Source organism: Xiphias gladius, chromosome 3 (assembly GCF_016859285.1).
Source record: "Xiphias gladius isolate SHS-SW01 ecotype Sanya breed wild chromosome 3, ASM1685928v1, whole genome shotgun sequence".
NCBI classification, from domain to species: domain Eukaryota; kingdom Metazoa; phylum Chordata; class Actinopteri; order Istiophoriformes; family Xiphiidae; genus Xiphias; species Xiphias gladius.
Window position 1 is genome coordinate 1,556,497 of NC_053402.1, and position 13,900 is coordinate 1,570,396.

Sequence of the window (13,900 nt, forward strand, 5' to 3'; positions counted from 1 at the left end):
TTTCCACCAGCAGCACTGGTATACACAGTGGTGAGCAATTCATCCTGCAGGCTTAATTTTGTGATCTCTTCCTTCCCTCTCCAGGTATCACAACAAGACAAGCAGGTGATCACTCTAACTCTTACATCAGCGTCTGCGCTGCTCTACTACAAACTGCCAAAACCTGATCGATGACTCAAATAAACATCATATCGGTGCATCTAAACTGGAAGAAAGACATCACGGGATGTTCACTGTGAAACAACCTATTAAAGGCTAATTCTAATCCCTGATCAATCAATCAGTCAATCAGACAACTAATATAATCTCAGTTATGTCAGATTTAATTTCTCATGAATGATAACTAAGTCTATGACACTCTAACTGGGCCCCCGATGATAAAGGTGGATGGGCTTTTGTCAGCCATTGTGAGTCATTCTGGATCAAGATGTCGACCAAATGACATAAGAATTATGACAAAGGCACAATGTAGCATGTACTCAATTCTGACACATCAGTAGAAAAAAATGTATACAAACAAATCCTCTTCTACTCAAAGTTGCATTTTAAATGGTGTGCTTGAACGTTTTTTGGGCTCCTTCATACAGCAAAACAAAAGGTTTTTCTATGTTGTACATGAAAACAATATTTTCTATGTGGGTTGGAGCCTACTCCACATGTCAATGAAGGGGAAAGACACCACCTGGATAGTTGTCCTTTATTTACGTATTTAAACCGATGCTGGCAGCAATGCGTTGACGTGATTCATCATCAATTACAGTGATGCTGTCTTGGAGTGTGGCCAGAAGGTTTGGGACATATTAACTTATGTCTGGGACTGGAGATGTGTAGCGGGGGCCAGTCTTTACCTTGTAGTAACGGCCTGTGGCCCAGCAGTGCTTCCAAATAATCAAACCATTTGCTGGTCTGCCTGTCAGAGCTGTTTCTGCTGTGGTGGTCCTTGATTTTATTTGTAGTAGTAGCCTTGTTCAGTTGTTTACACTGCTCTCTCCACTGTTTGGGCAACTTAAACATACACCCCAACCCCAAACAATACCAAATCCACTATTATACTTTGTCATGCGTTGCTATCTCAAATTCTCTCTGGACGTTGTCTGCAAAAATGCTTAACAAAGATTGAACCTTGGACCACTGATCATAATTCCTGCTGTGGAAAATGGAATAACATTTCCATGTTCATGTATTGGGGCCAAAAAACACAAGCCTCAGAGTGAAACAACCAAAATGTCCATTATACTCCATCCAGTCCATTCCATTACCAAGCTGCTTCTCGGTTCCAGTGGCAGGAATAACGGTATAAAAGTCTATACTTTTGTATTTGTATCTAGATGCAGACAGACAATTTATTATGATTTATGATGATGATGATTATTATTAATGATATATGTTATAAAATTACGTATACATGTTTATAATTAAAAATATTTCAGGGCTAAGGATTCGGTAGATTACTCACCTTTTAATCTCACTTGATACTGTCTCAGTGTGTAGCTGCACTTCTTTCAGTGTCTTTAAGGTGTTGTTGCTCTGTCTGCCCCCCTTTTTTTTTTTCTGCCTCTGTTATCAAAGAGGCCAACAGGCGTGTGAAGGATGTGGGAAAATCAATGGCTGAAATGAGCTTTATTGATCAGAGGAAAGGCTATCAAAGTGAGAAGCCCTGGGGCTCCTCATCCACTTCTTTGCCCCTCTCTCATTTCTCTGTGGTTTCTGTCTTTTTTGAGAAATTATTTTCTACTTCTTTTTTTAACCTGTTTGCTTTTGTCCCCCCAACTAACCTGCAAGGACCCTTGGGACTCCCCTGTCCTAACCCTTCTTTTGCAAACACAAACCCACACACCTGGCTTTCCAGCATCGAGTCATAGGAGTTACAGTGGGACACAGGACATAAGACAGCATTAAAGCTGTTTGTGACATGTCATAGATATAAGGAGCAGTCTTGTACAAACTGATACTTCTCTGACCATAGCAGGGATCTCAGTGCTGACCTCAAGAAAACAGCCAGGTCAATGATGACTGTCGAGTGCAAAAATGTCAACTGCTCTATGTAAATGTGGAACTCAAAGTATCATCTGAACGCTTAACTTTAAGACAGTTAATGCTAATCCATTCCTTCTTTTTCTGCCACTTAACCAGGCTCCAGTCACAGGGTAAAAAGCTAAACAAAGGTTTGCCGATGTCCTTTCCCCTAGTCATGTCCTCCACATCTTCCTTAGTGGATCCCAAAGCATTCCCAAGCCCGCTAGGACATATGATCTCTCCAGCATATTCCTGGGTCTTCCAAAGGGGCTCCTCCCAGTTGGACTTGTCCAGATAGAACGGGGGCATCCAGGAGGCATCCTGGTAAGATGCCTAAACTACCTCTACCTACCCGAAATACCCGAAATGGTTTTCAGTGCAAAGGAACAGCAGTCCTAGCCCGTGGTCCCTCTGAATGACTGAGCCGCTCACCCTGTCTCCAAGACTGAGCCCAGCCACCCTGCAAACAAAACTCATTTGGAACTTGGGTATCTGCAGTCTCATTATTTCCTTGGCGACCCAAAGATCATGTGGGATAGGTGAAGAGTGGAATGTAGACAGACTGGTAAATTGAGACTTGGATTCATTCAACTTCAGGTTCAACTCCTACGATGCCAGCATTGCTGCTGATGCCAGATCATCTTACCGTCACTGATGTGACGAGACACTTGAACATCTTCGGTCGGGGAAGGCATTGGCCTTGGTGTGCGAACACTGGCTGTGAAAACTAGTTTTAGGAGTGTGGTAAATAATGTTATGTTGCCTCACAGAAGGTCTTTTAGGTAAAAAAGGACAAGCCAATAGCAATGAAATAAAAGGACGTGTCCGGCTGTTGTAAATTTTTAGCAGAAGACGACAGGATCTTCTTTTTTACTTATTTTTTTTAATTTGCCTTTGTTTCACAGTCGGTATAGAGACAGAGAGGAAACGTGGGGAGAAAGAGGGATATGACATGCAACAATGCAACAAAAGTCCCCCAGCTGGGAGACAAACCGTGGACATTGTGGTTATGTGGTATACACCTTAACCATCATTCACAGCAACCATCCTGTTGCTATGAATACTCACTAGAGCACCGAATCTGTATCACTCCACGGATGAAATCTGTAATCCCAAACAAATACACTATTTACTCGTATTTGAGTAACATTTGCTGGAAGCTACAGTGGCCAGCTGTTTTAAAAGATTAATGGGCCCTTTTGAAAATGAAACTATATCTGTGACCTGTTCTTAAAGATTTATGTCTTGAGTAGGAACAAAAGGGTGTGGAGCTGAGTGCCGCAGACAGGGTAGGGAAGACAGAAATTATTGACAGATGGACATTATTAGCTTTGGTCCTTTCAACGAATTTGCTGACAATTAGAGAAATATAGACTGATACCAGTAATCACTGGATTTGGAATCAAATGTTATTTGAGTAAGATAGAAACCACCATTTCCTGTTTAATGTGCAATCAAAACTTAATTCAAAGATTTTTATTTGTTGAGTATGTCTAATATTTCAGCCAGTGCATGTGTTTGTAATTGTTGAGATGCTTATATTAAAAGAGGCTATGAGGGACTAAGATAGCATCACATTGTTAATCAGCAAGAACAGATAATGGAGTTAGCAGCAAAACAGAATATCATTTACCATATGGTACTGAAAAGAAAAACAAAGTGTAATAATATGGCTATGAAACTTGAGCTCATTAGGCTCAGCCATTATATGATCAGTGGTTATATTTAATAATGGGCTGAGGGCCTGTTTTTTGACACACCGTTGAGCTTTTAGACTTGACTGCCGCAGGAACAGAGATGTGCAGAGAAAAAAATGAGCATAAGACAGATACACAATTTAGGCAAAAACATGCATGCAGAAATACACAATAAAAGGCCCAGTGAGACACACACGCGCGCGCACGCACACACACGTGCTCGCAGCAGGGTCCATTAGAGTGACGTGTTGTTCTTGGCACTGATACGGCTGGTTATCAGTGAAGTCTGGCTGTCATGTTGTCCTGACAGAGCAGAGATACAGATAGAAGAATCACAGACTTGAACAAATACTGAAAGGCTCCTGAACATCAAGACAGGAGATGGGCTTTAAAAGCATTTGTGTGTGAGTGTGTATGTGTGTGAGTGCATGTTTCCGTGCTTTTTTGTATCGGTGCATAAACATATGCTTACTAATAACGTTCCTTAGGATGTGCTTTACGGAGAAAAATGTACATTATAAAAAGGGAGAAGGAATATTGTACATCATAAGACCCCAGAGTAAATGTGTGAATGTGTGCAGGTGTGTGTGGCGATGCTGAGTGACGTGCAGCGACAGCAACAGCACTGTGTGTTTTATCAGTGCCGGTTAAATGTTTCCTGCCAGTCTTCCTCCACGCTTTCAGCGACTCTAACCTTTACGAGGCTGCTGTTGATATAATCAGACACAAACACACAGATGCGCACACAGACGCAGATGCACCAACATGCTCTTTTGCAGCTATGGGTTTTTTTTCTTATTAATACAATACATACATTCACATTCACAGCTGGGAGCATCCTGGTTTGACCACAGTATGGGGCAGCCAACTCAACGAGCCAACCTGCTGTTGTTCATGTACGGTGTTTCATATTGAGGGAAACCGGATTTACTTGTCCTAGTTTGAGTTGAATAGCTTCAAGGAAAAACAAGTTATTATTTATTTATCTGTTTATTTTATTTCTTTGCCACAGTAGTGGTGAGACTTTGAGGATGGCAATGTTGGTCACTATTTTGCACCACACTGAAATATCTCCACAACCACTAGTTTAATTGCCGTATAATTGAGCACATATATTCAGACAGTCTCCCGAGGATGAATCCTACTGACTTTGCAGGTCAAAAAATTCCCTTCTCCATCAAAATATCTCGACATCTACTGGATCGATTGGCACAGAATTGGTACCAAATTTCCCAGATGATGTAGCCGTATGATTTGGGTGATCCCCAAACTTTTCATCTAGTGCCACCACAAGGTTTACATTTGTGTTCAGAGTGAAATGTCCCAACGACTTTTGGATCTTGCCAAGAACTTTGGTACAGACATACACGTCCCCTAGTAGATAATAACTGAGATATCCCTTGAACGACTTCAATTTGTCCGATACTTTGGTTCATGACCAAACACCTGCAAACATCAGCCTCAACCGTACGTTGTGTTTAGCGCTCATTAGCAAATGTTGGCATGCTAGCATGCTACACTAAGATGGTGAGCATGATAAGTACTTGCTCATTACGTTAGCGTTGTCATTGTAAGTATGTTGGCATGCTGATGTTAGCTCTTAGCTCACAGCTGTGCCTAAGTACTGCTAGCGTGACTGAAGACTCTTAGTCTTAGTGGGATTTTTCAGCTATGAGCTCCACAAACTAATTTCCATTCACCTTTTATTGTATTACTGTGGAGGCAGAAATAAGAAATACTAGACGACTACTACTACTACTACTACTACTACTACTACTACTACTACTACTACTAATAATAATAATAATAATAACAACAAAAATAATAAAGCTAGACATATGTATCAGGTGGTGTTATTTATATTGTTATATACAATGTTAAGTCATCAGGGAATAATTGTAGGTCTGTAATGTTGTGTGTGTATGTGTGTGTGTGTGTGTGTGCTTGTTTGGGTGTGTGTGTCAGTCTGTGCGTGTGTGTCTGCATTTGTCTGGGCCTTGGGGCGGACCTGCAGCAGGTGCTGCCACGACAGACAGCCCAGGGCCATCGGAGAGAGAGAGAAAGATTAAGAGCGCCGTCACCTTTCATCTGCATCCAGACCCACGAAGGACTGCACTCTGCCTCACCCTCTGCTGTGAGAATATACACCAATACTTAAGGGCCTGGTCACACCAGCATTTAACACAGCAAAACTGAAATCTGTACAGAAATCAAGTCGTGTCGGTGGCATCGCCACAATCAGTAACAAACTGAGGCAAAATGTAACTTTTTGTTAATGTGTTAACTTGAGAAAAAAACTGGTGCTTATCCAGAAGCTTTAGGACTTCACCCTGGCCAGAGGGAAAAGGACAGAAAGAAGTGGGGCTCAACATGGTCCTCACTAACCAAAACTCATTTGAACATCTGTCAAGACAGGGACTCTGAAGTTACATCATTTCGTCACTGATGAACTTACACTGTAGCTTCCACGGAAGGGACTCACCCTCCTGGGTTTTTGGAGGACTTAGCAACTGACAGAACCAGACTAGCTGTTTCCCCCGTTTCCAGTTCTTGTGCTAAGCTGAGCTACCTGGCTGCTGACATCAGTGTGTGAAAGTAACTCTCTATTCTTTTGAATATAACATATTTCAACAGATTCACAAAAATAGACAATTAAGTTGTTCTTTTATATTTGTTCTTACAAAAATAAATGATTCAATGTTTTTTTCCTTAATTCATTTATTCATAATAGCACCAGGCATTGGCATCTTCTTTAATGGAACAGCAGGTCAGATGGGTCAGAATGAAACTACATTTAAACTCAAGTTTGACTGGACAGTTTTTTCTGAGCTTTCAATCCCGTCTCACAGGGATTTGCTCATATGCAGATTCTTCCTGTGTCTTGGATCATGAAATTAGTTGGATCACTCCCACTGACTCAACAAGGACTTCATCAGCTGCAGAGACTAAGATGAACATGCCATTTTCTCACCATGTTCAATGGATTCTTTTTTTCCGGCTTGAACAGCCATCGGAAATATTACAAATGCTCCGATGTTCTTCACTGGGATTATACTTGCGCCAGAGCAAAAGGCCATAAAGTAAATAACTGTTCAATAATTAGCTTGCAATTGATTTTCTTACCCATAACAAAGCACCATTTTTGATGAATCAGAGCTGCGTGTATCTGGCTACCACATAATACTATATCATTAAAAAGGTGCTCTGCTGAGTTGTCTTGTGACTGTTGACTGTTGTGACTGTTAAGAGTCAACTCGTTTAGGAAAACGGAGTCATGTTAACAGTCAGTCTGTCTGTCCCAAATGCATTGTGTGAGTCCTTGATCTCCCTCAAACAGGATGAATGTGTTTCATTCCCCATTAAACATTTGCAAAGCTGAATTTTTTTGCTAATCTTAAACTGTGCATTGTTTGCGTCCGTGTTGACTTGCATGCAGCCTTCATCTTTGCCATCGCTACACTTACTCGTGTGCTATCACCACAAACTGCTGGCCAGCAGTACAGTGCGATATCGGTGACGGGAACGTGTATCACATCGTGTCCGTGCATGTGCGTCCTCGTGCACATGCCCTATACAAACAAAAATGGTGACCCATTATTAAGTTCATTTCCAAACTTGTTAGCACAGTTGCCTACTTATGTGTTCACCGGACACAGAGCAACAGTAGCATTCATGAATTTAAATGCAACATTCACCCTCCTTTTAGTTCCGTTTTTGGTATCTGCCGACTTTCTGGTGAAAACAGCTGCACAAAATATGACACGATGAAAGCTGAGAGTGTGAACCAAAACAGCACAGCTGTGGGGCTTGAGCTGAAAGATGTAGTGTGTAGCTGAGGGGAAGCGCAGAGTCGGATGAGAAGATTCTCCGTGGGCTCACGGTCATGAGCGACCCCTTTCACATACAAGGAGTCAAGTGATCCACCGTTAACAGGAAAATATCGATTATTGCCTCTTTAGTTAGGATCGATAAGCAGCCAGCTAACCCTTACCTTAACCATGATCTAATAGCAATAGCAAACATTTGAAATTAGCTTGTAAATCAATATCATCTTATGGAAAAGAAACATTCATTCAGTTTGATTAGAAGGTTCAGATTCAATACTACACTTTCTGTTTTTTGTCAGTACCTATCTGTCAGCATGTGCCTCTGTATGTTTGTTTTCATCGCATTGTAATGTTCAAGGTCATTTCAGTTTTATTCTACTCCGTGTCCTTCAATGCTCTTCTCCTCACTGACCATGCAATCTAATCTGTTTAAATCTTTCGTATTTGTCTCATTTCATAGATTAAGCTGATTCCTAGTTAAAAGGATCATTTGAAGCATAAACATGGCCTCTTGGGTAGACGTTACACATAGACAGAAATGTACACACTGTGGTCAGTAATTGCCCTTTTAACAAAGCATTATCACAGGTAAAAGTATTTGTGGAAGGAACTATGGCGTGCTGGCTTCTAAACACACCTACACTGCCCTTCAAGTACACACACACACACACACACACACACACACACACACACACACACACACACACACACACACAGAGGCAGTTAGCTCCTGTGTTTGCTCAGCGAATAGACTATGGTTGAGAGCTAATCTCTGACATGTTTGTACTGCTATTATTGACTGTGTGTAATTCAGGGAAGGAGAGAGACAGGGACAGAGAGATTAAACTGGATGAATGGATGGTTGTTTGGAAAAAAAAAAAGGAGGATATATAAAGCATAATAAATCTATTTTTCTTATTTTTATCCAGTATGTTTGCAGGGAGCTCAATACAGGAAAAGATGACTGAGACAGAGAGAGAGAGAGATGGAAGGGTCAAAAATAATTATGACACATTTCTATATTTCTCAAGAGTAGGGTAAAGGTAAAAGTAGAAAGTAACTGATGTCAAGTACATATCATTCTTATGCATGTGTGTGTGTGTGTGTGCGTGCCAGAGAAGCAGAAAACACGAGAGGGAGCGAGAAGAAAGAGAAGACCTGGCTAGCTTGCATTATGTTTTATGGAGAAAAATTACATTTCTGTAAAGGGGCCTACTGCGGTTTGCATATTTTAGCCCATTAACTACAAACTATGCCTTTTGCCCTTCTACATTTGCCAAGTATACCGGAATATTTTAAACTAATTTCTTTCCTTCCACAAAGCTGTTAGTTTCACTTCAAACAAATACGGCATTAAAATCAAATTGGAAAGGGCTTTAAACTTGCTTATAATCCAGCACAGTGAACAAATCATTCCCCCTTTTGTCCCCCAAAGCTTCCTGCGAGCTCAGACTGATACGATTAGATCTCCCGCTTTCCAGTGGATGCCGATACCTGATTGCATTTTTCCTTTACTACTGGAACAGTGTTGTTTTACATATGTCGGCTTTTACACATCTACCCTCTGTGAAGATCTAAGCTTTATATTATTATTATTATTACAGAGGAGTGAGTAAGAGAGACGATTACATATGGCTGAACAAATATGGGGCGGCGTTTTGATTTGAATATTAATATCCTCCGTCTTAGTTGTGTGTGGCTGATATGAGATTTCCTCGATTGTTCACTCTGATATACGATGCCAACCCCTATAGCAGGCGTCTATTCACTTCCAGTCTCACTGGCTAGGAGATGGCAACTTCAGCTTCAGCTGTTCGACGTATTCCACGGCACACAGATGGAAGACTGTTGGTTTGTCTTCACCTGCAGTTTCACCCAAGAAGACGTCTAAATGCTAACACCCCCATCTGATTAAACAGGACAACACAAAAGGACAAAGAGTCTACACTCATGTTAGTAGCTCTGTGAGGCTTTGAGCTAAATGTGTCAGTCTGTTAACACGCTCAAAGAACAATGCTGATGTTTAGCATGTTCAGCATGCGACCATTTGCTGATTATCGCTAAACACACACAGCACAGCTGAGGCTGATGGGAACGTCACTGGTTTTACAGAAATGTTACCGGCTCATCACCAGCCACAGTAACTCTGCAAGTAATCACTGAAGCTGCTACATGTAAGGTAGTAGCATGAAGGAACCTGTGGTTTTTGGACATTTAACAAGTGGTGAAGAAAACACACACACACACACGATAAGGGCACAAGTGGTTTTCAAAAATTTCCAATGTGGATTTAATATGTTTCTTTACTTGAGTGTACTTGAGACCTGCAGTAAATGCAATAACAACTAATAAAAGCATTTTCTAACTAGATGTTAATAGAAAAATCTAAATTTAGCACATGTCTTGGATGCAATTATTTACCACAAATGTTTGTTTGGCTCTGATTATTCTGAAAACAAAATGTGCACAACCCTTTACATTTGAAGCGAATACAGCAAAGGTAAATGGAAGTAAGACCACAACACATTTTTCTTCCTTAGGGACTAAAACTGTTTAAGTGAGTCTCTGGGCACAAGGTATCCGAGATGTAACCATCAACATGGTTCAGTTCTGGATCAGAGCTTCTGATAGCCATCCTGGCAATTTTCTATTGTGAAAGCTCGTTTAGCCCAGTGGGTCCAACAGCTACGACTTCATTCCTCATTTGTCTTTTTGTCATTAGATCCGGTACTATGTGTGTTGTACATCTAACAGGTCTCATCTTCACGTTCTCACACATGCTGTTTCTCTTACACTGGAATCATTGATACTGACGGTGAGGTCAGAAAATGTTAGGTTGTGATGTCAGTGACAAAAAAAAAAAAAATCAGTGGCCTGTATAAATAAATTAACTAGTGTTTCTGGCTTAAAAATGAATTTTGTCAAATCTGACATCTTTCCATTGAAAACCAGTAATTTATCAGGTTGCTGTGGGATCCCAAATGAAGAAAAAGTTGACATATTTAGGATCATATGTAAGAATGTCAAACAATTATTTCAATTTTATTTGGAACCTCTTACTGAAAACAAGTTTTCTTGGTACGTGAGAAATATTTCTCTTTTTGGTAAGGTACTATTATCAAAAACAGAAGGTATCTCTAGGTTAATATGTATCTTGAAGGAAATAAAAAAACTCATTAAAAAAAATAAGTTGTTCAAGGCAGGAAAGAACAAGGTGGTCTTGAGGTTTTGGATGATAATACTTTGAAAAGCCTAATAGGTGTTAAGATTAAGCAGTTTATAAATTTGTAAATAAAAAAATAAGTAAAAAATCTCCAGTGTCTGGAAATTATTCTGTTTTAGCATTGGCACTGATTTTTTTTGGACGAAATTTTCACAGGCAAGCTCTTTTAGCCTGGACCTTAGTATGGAAACACAGTTTCAGTCCACACAGATACTGAGAAGAACAAGAATAAAACGTACAAAAACAAATCGGTTTTATCGCTTGTGGTCACAACCGAGGGCAGCAGAGGCAGGCAGGGAGGACCCAAATGCAGGCACAGAGTGAGCAGGCAGGAACAGTCAAGTGACTCAATAGCGAGAGCTCAAACTAACAGGCAAGAATGCAGGTAAGCAGGCAGGTAAACAGGAGAGCACATGAACTGGAGCAAAACAGGAGGGAAGAGAACACCAAAATCCAGAAATTCGCAGGAGCGACAAAGACACAAACCAACCAAGACTGTGAGCAGAGAGCAGGTATATATAGTACAGTCAGTTGCTAATTGCAGATGACAAACAGGTGAAGTGGGTGTGGGAGTCAGGGCTGGGGGATCGACAGAGTGAGAACAGGTGTGCAGATGGGCTGGTAAGGTCAGGGGACTGCACTGGAGGGAAACAAGGCAGGAGGGAACGGCAGGAACAACAGAGCCCAGGGATGAATCGGGACAGAAAGTTGAGGCTACTTATCAAACTAAAACAATAGGTTTTCATCACTTTTTAAGGATTTGTAATCTCACAGAGACACACAGCTCCTACGTGAAACTTTTTTAATGACTTTTCTATGACTCTTGTTAAACCACTTTGTTTTAAATAAAGAACGTTGAAAAAAAGGTGTAAAGTCAGGCTGGTGACGTGCTATAGCTGAGGATGTGGATGTGTACCGCAGGATATGTGATGATGCTGGAGCTTCATGGGTATCACGGGACTCATTCAGCAAAAGGATTTTTGGTGTGCATGACTGGTCACTTCCTGTACACCAAAACAATCTCACACTAAATTTCCCACCAGGGATTATTCCAATTAAATGGGGGCGATCATAAGGACAGGACCCCTCTCCTCTCTCTGCTACCGCTGTGTTTGCTGTCTACTTACTCTCACGCAGACAGCAGAGCTTCTCCGCTACAATGCTCAATCACGTTGTTTTGTAAGGTTTATCCTATCATATTCTGGTAACATTGAAAGAGCGTGTAGGCTAGATGGAGTTTGCTGTGCTAGAGACAGAGAGAAGAAGAGAAAGTAGAACAAAAGTGTGGAAGAATATCGGGGTTTGTTGGGAGAGTCGGCTACTGGATCCACATTCTCATCCCACCTCACAGCATCAGAGGGAAAGGTGGAGCAGAGGGGGATGGGAAAGGAAGGTCTCGTTGTTGTTATGGTTTTTTCTTCCAACATTTCTCCTTACTTGCTTTCTGGTCTTTTAATAACTGGCCCTTTGCTAAATCCCTAACAACTGTAATGAGGCACGGCAGGTGAGTTTTGGATCTTTCAGGTTTGTCACAAGTACTGGTGAAGGCAACAGGAAGGAGAACCCAAGCACAGACTCGCTGGTGGGTAGGCAGGTACAGCGATATGACTTTATTCAACAATAAGGCGATAGGAAAAGCTTATAGGCCGGCAGGCAGGCTCAAGCAACAGGAGCAAAGACGTGTATCAGGAATCAGGCCGAGACTCGGGAGCAGATAACCAGACACAAGTCCAGTAAGAACACGAGGAACTTGACAATCCGGCAAGGAGCCGATGGACATGGCTGGATTAGGTACTGGCTGGGATAATGAGGAAACTGGGAACAGGTGTGTTATTGGGCGTGGAAGATCAGGTGATTGAGAATAGGAGACAGGTGAGCAGGGGGAGCTGCGAGTCAGGTGACTGGGACAGGGAGGGAGGTCTGAGGACATCTGATGGGCAGATGGACAGTGGCAGGAGACAGAGCAGAAGGACCAAAATAAACTGGGCTGAGACAGGAATCGAAATGAAGTTGTTGAAGCAGTGTGCATGGGGCTCTAGGAAGAGCGATACTTGGCGCCTGCAGATTTGTGGAGGGTGCTGTCTTTTTATTTCAGCCTTTTAAAACCAAAAGAGCAAAAGTGTGGGGAATGTGCTGCAAACGTTAGCATGCGCGGCTAACTAACTTATTTCCCTACAGCAGTAACCCAGCGTTACTTCCAAAGTAAGAGGAGAACGTCATTAACCATACACAATAGTTTGTTCACGACAACACATTCACCGTGTGGGCTAGTATTTTCCCACTGTAGCGGCTCTGTCCTCTTCTCATTATCCGAGACAATGTCAAATTGGCCAAAATCGGGACACTGTCTCGTCCCGTGGGCTTTGAGGGTGAGTGCCCATCCTTTCTCGCGTAACGTTAAAAGTGAAATATACTGTTTGCAGATACTGACGATGAAGCATAACTCCAGCCTCTTTCTTGGTTTTCCAAGTGTTTAAGCAAAGTAGCTAAACATGGTTATGTTAGAATGAAATAAAAGTCTGACTTATAGTACTAGCTCTACACTGCAATACAAGAACAATGCATTTTCTTCCTCCTCCTGTCTTCTACGTGGATCATCAACTGGTGCGGGTGTTGACTTTTTTCCTGAGACATGCAGCTTTACGCCCAGTGATGTGCATATGTGTGCATGGGTGTGTTTGTGTGTGTGTTTCATCGTGGCAAAATGTGGTCCTGGAGACACCTAGTGTAGCAGGAACTACCACAGAGGTGGTTCTGAGGACTCTGGCAGGTGTCTGTCTGTCTGTGGACAGATTTTATCACCAGGATATCGTCACTACTGTGTAAGGTACAGTCACCCAACTTTACAGGTGTGTAGTTGAGATCAAAATGAAGGTGGAGTTTGAAGATGGGTGTGATCTGGCCCATGAGTAGTCAGTTTTAATTAATGGACCTACTATCCATTTCCTCATCTGTTTTTAAAATATTTACTTTAGTGATTAAAGTGCTTGCAGTAATGCCGCTACTGAAAATATTATTACATTTAAGTAGTTAAACTGAAAACTCTTTACTAATCCACTTGACACACCAGGAAAAAGACTTTGTGATTTTCTAGAGGAAACCATATTTTAACTTAAGGTAAAAAAAATCAAATTGTG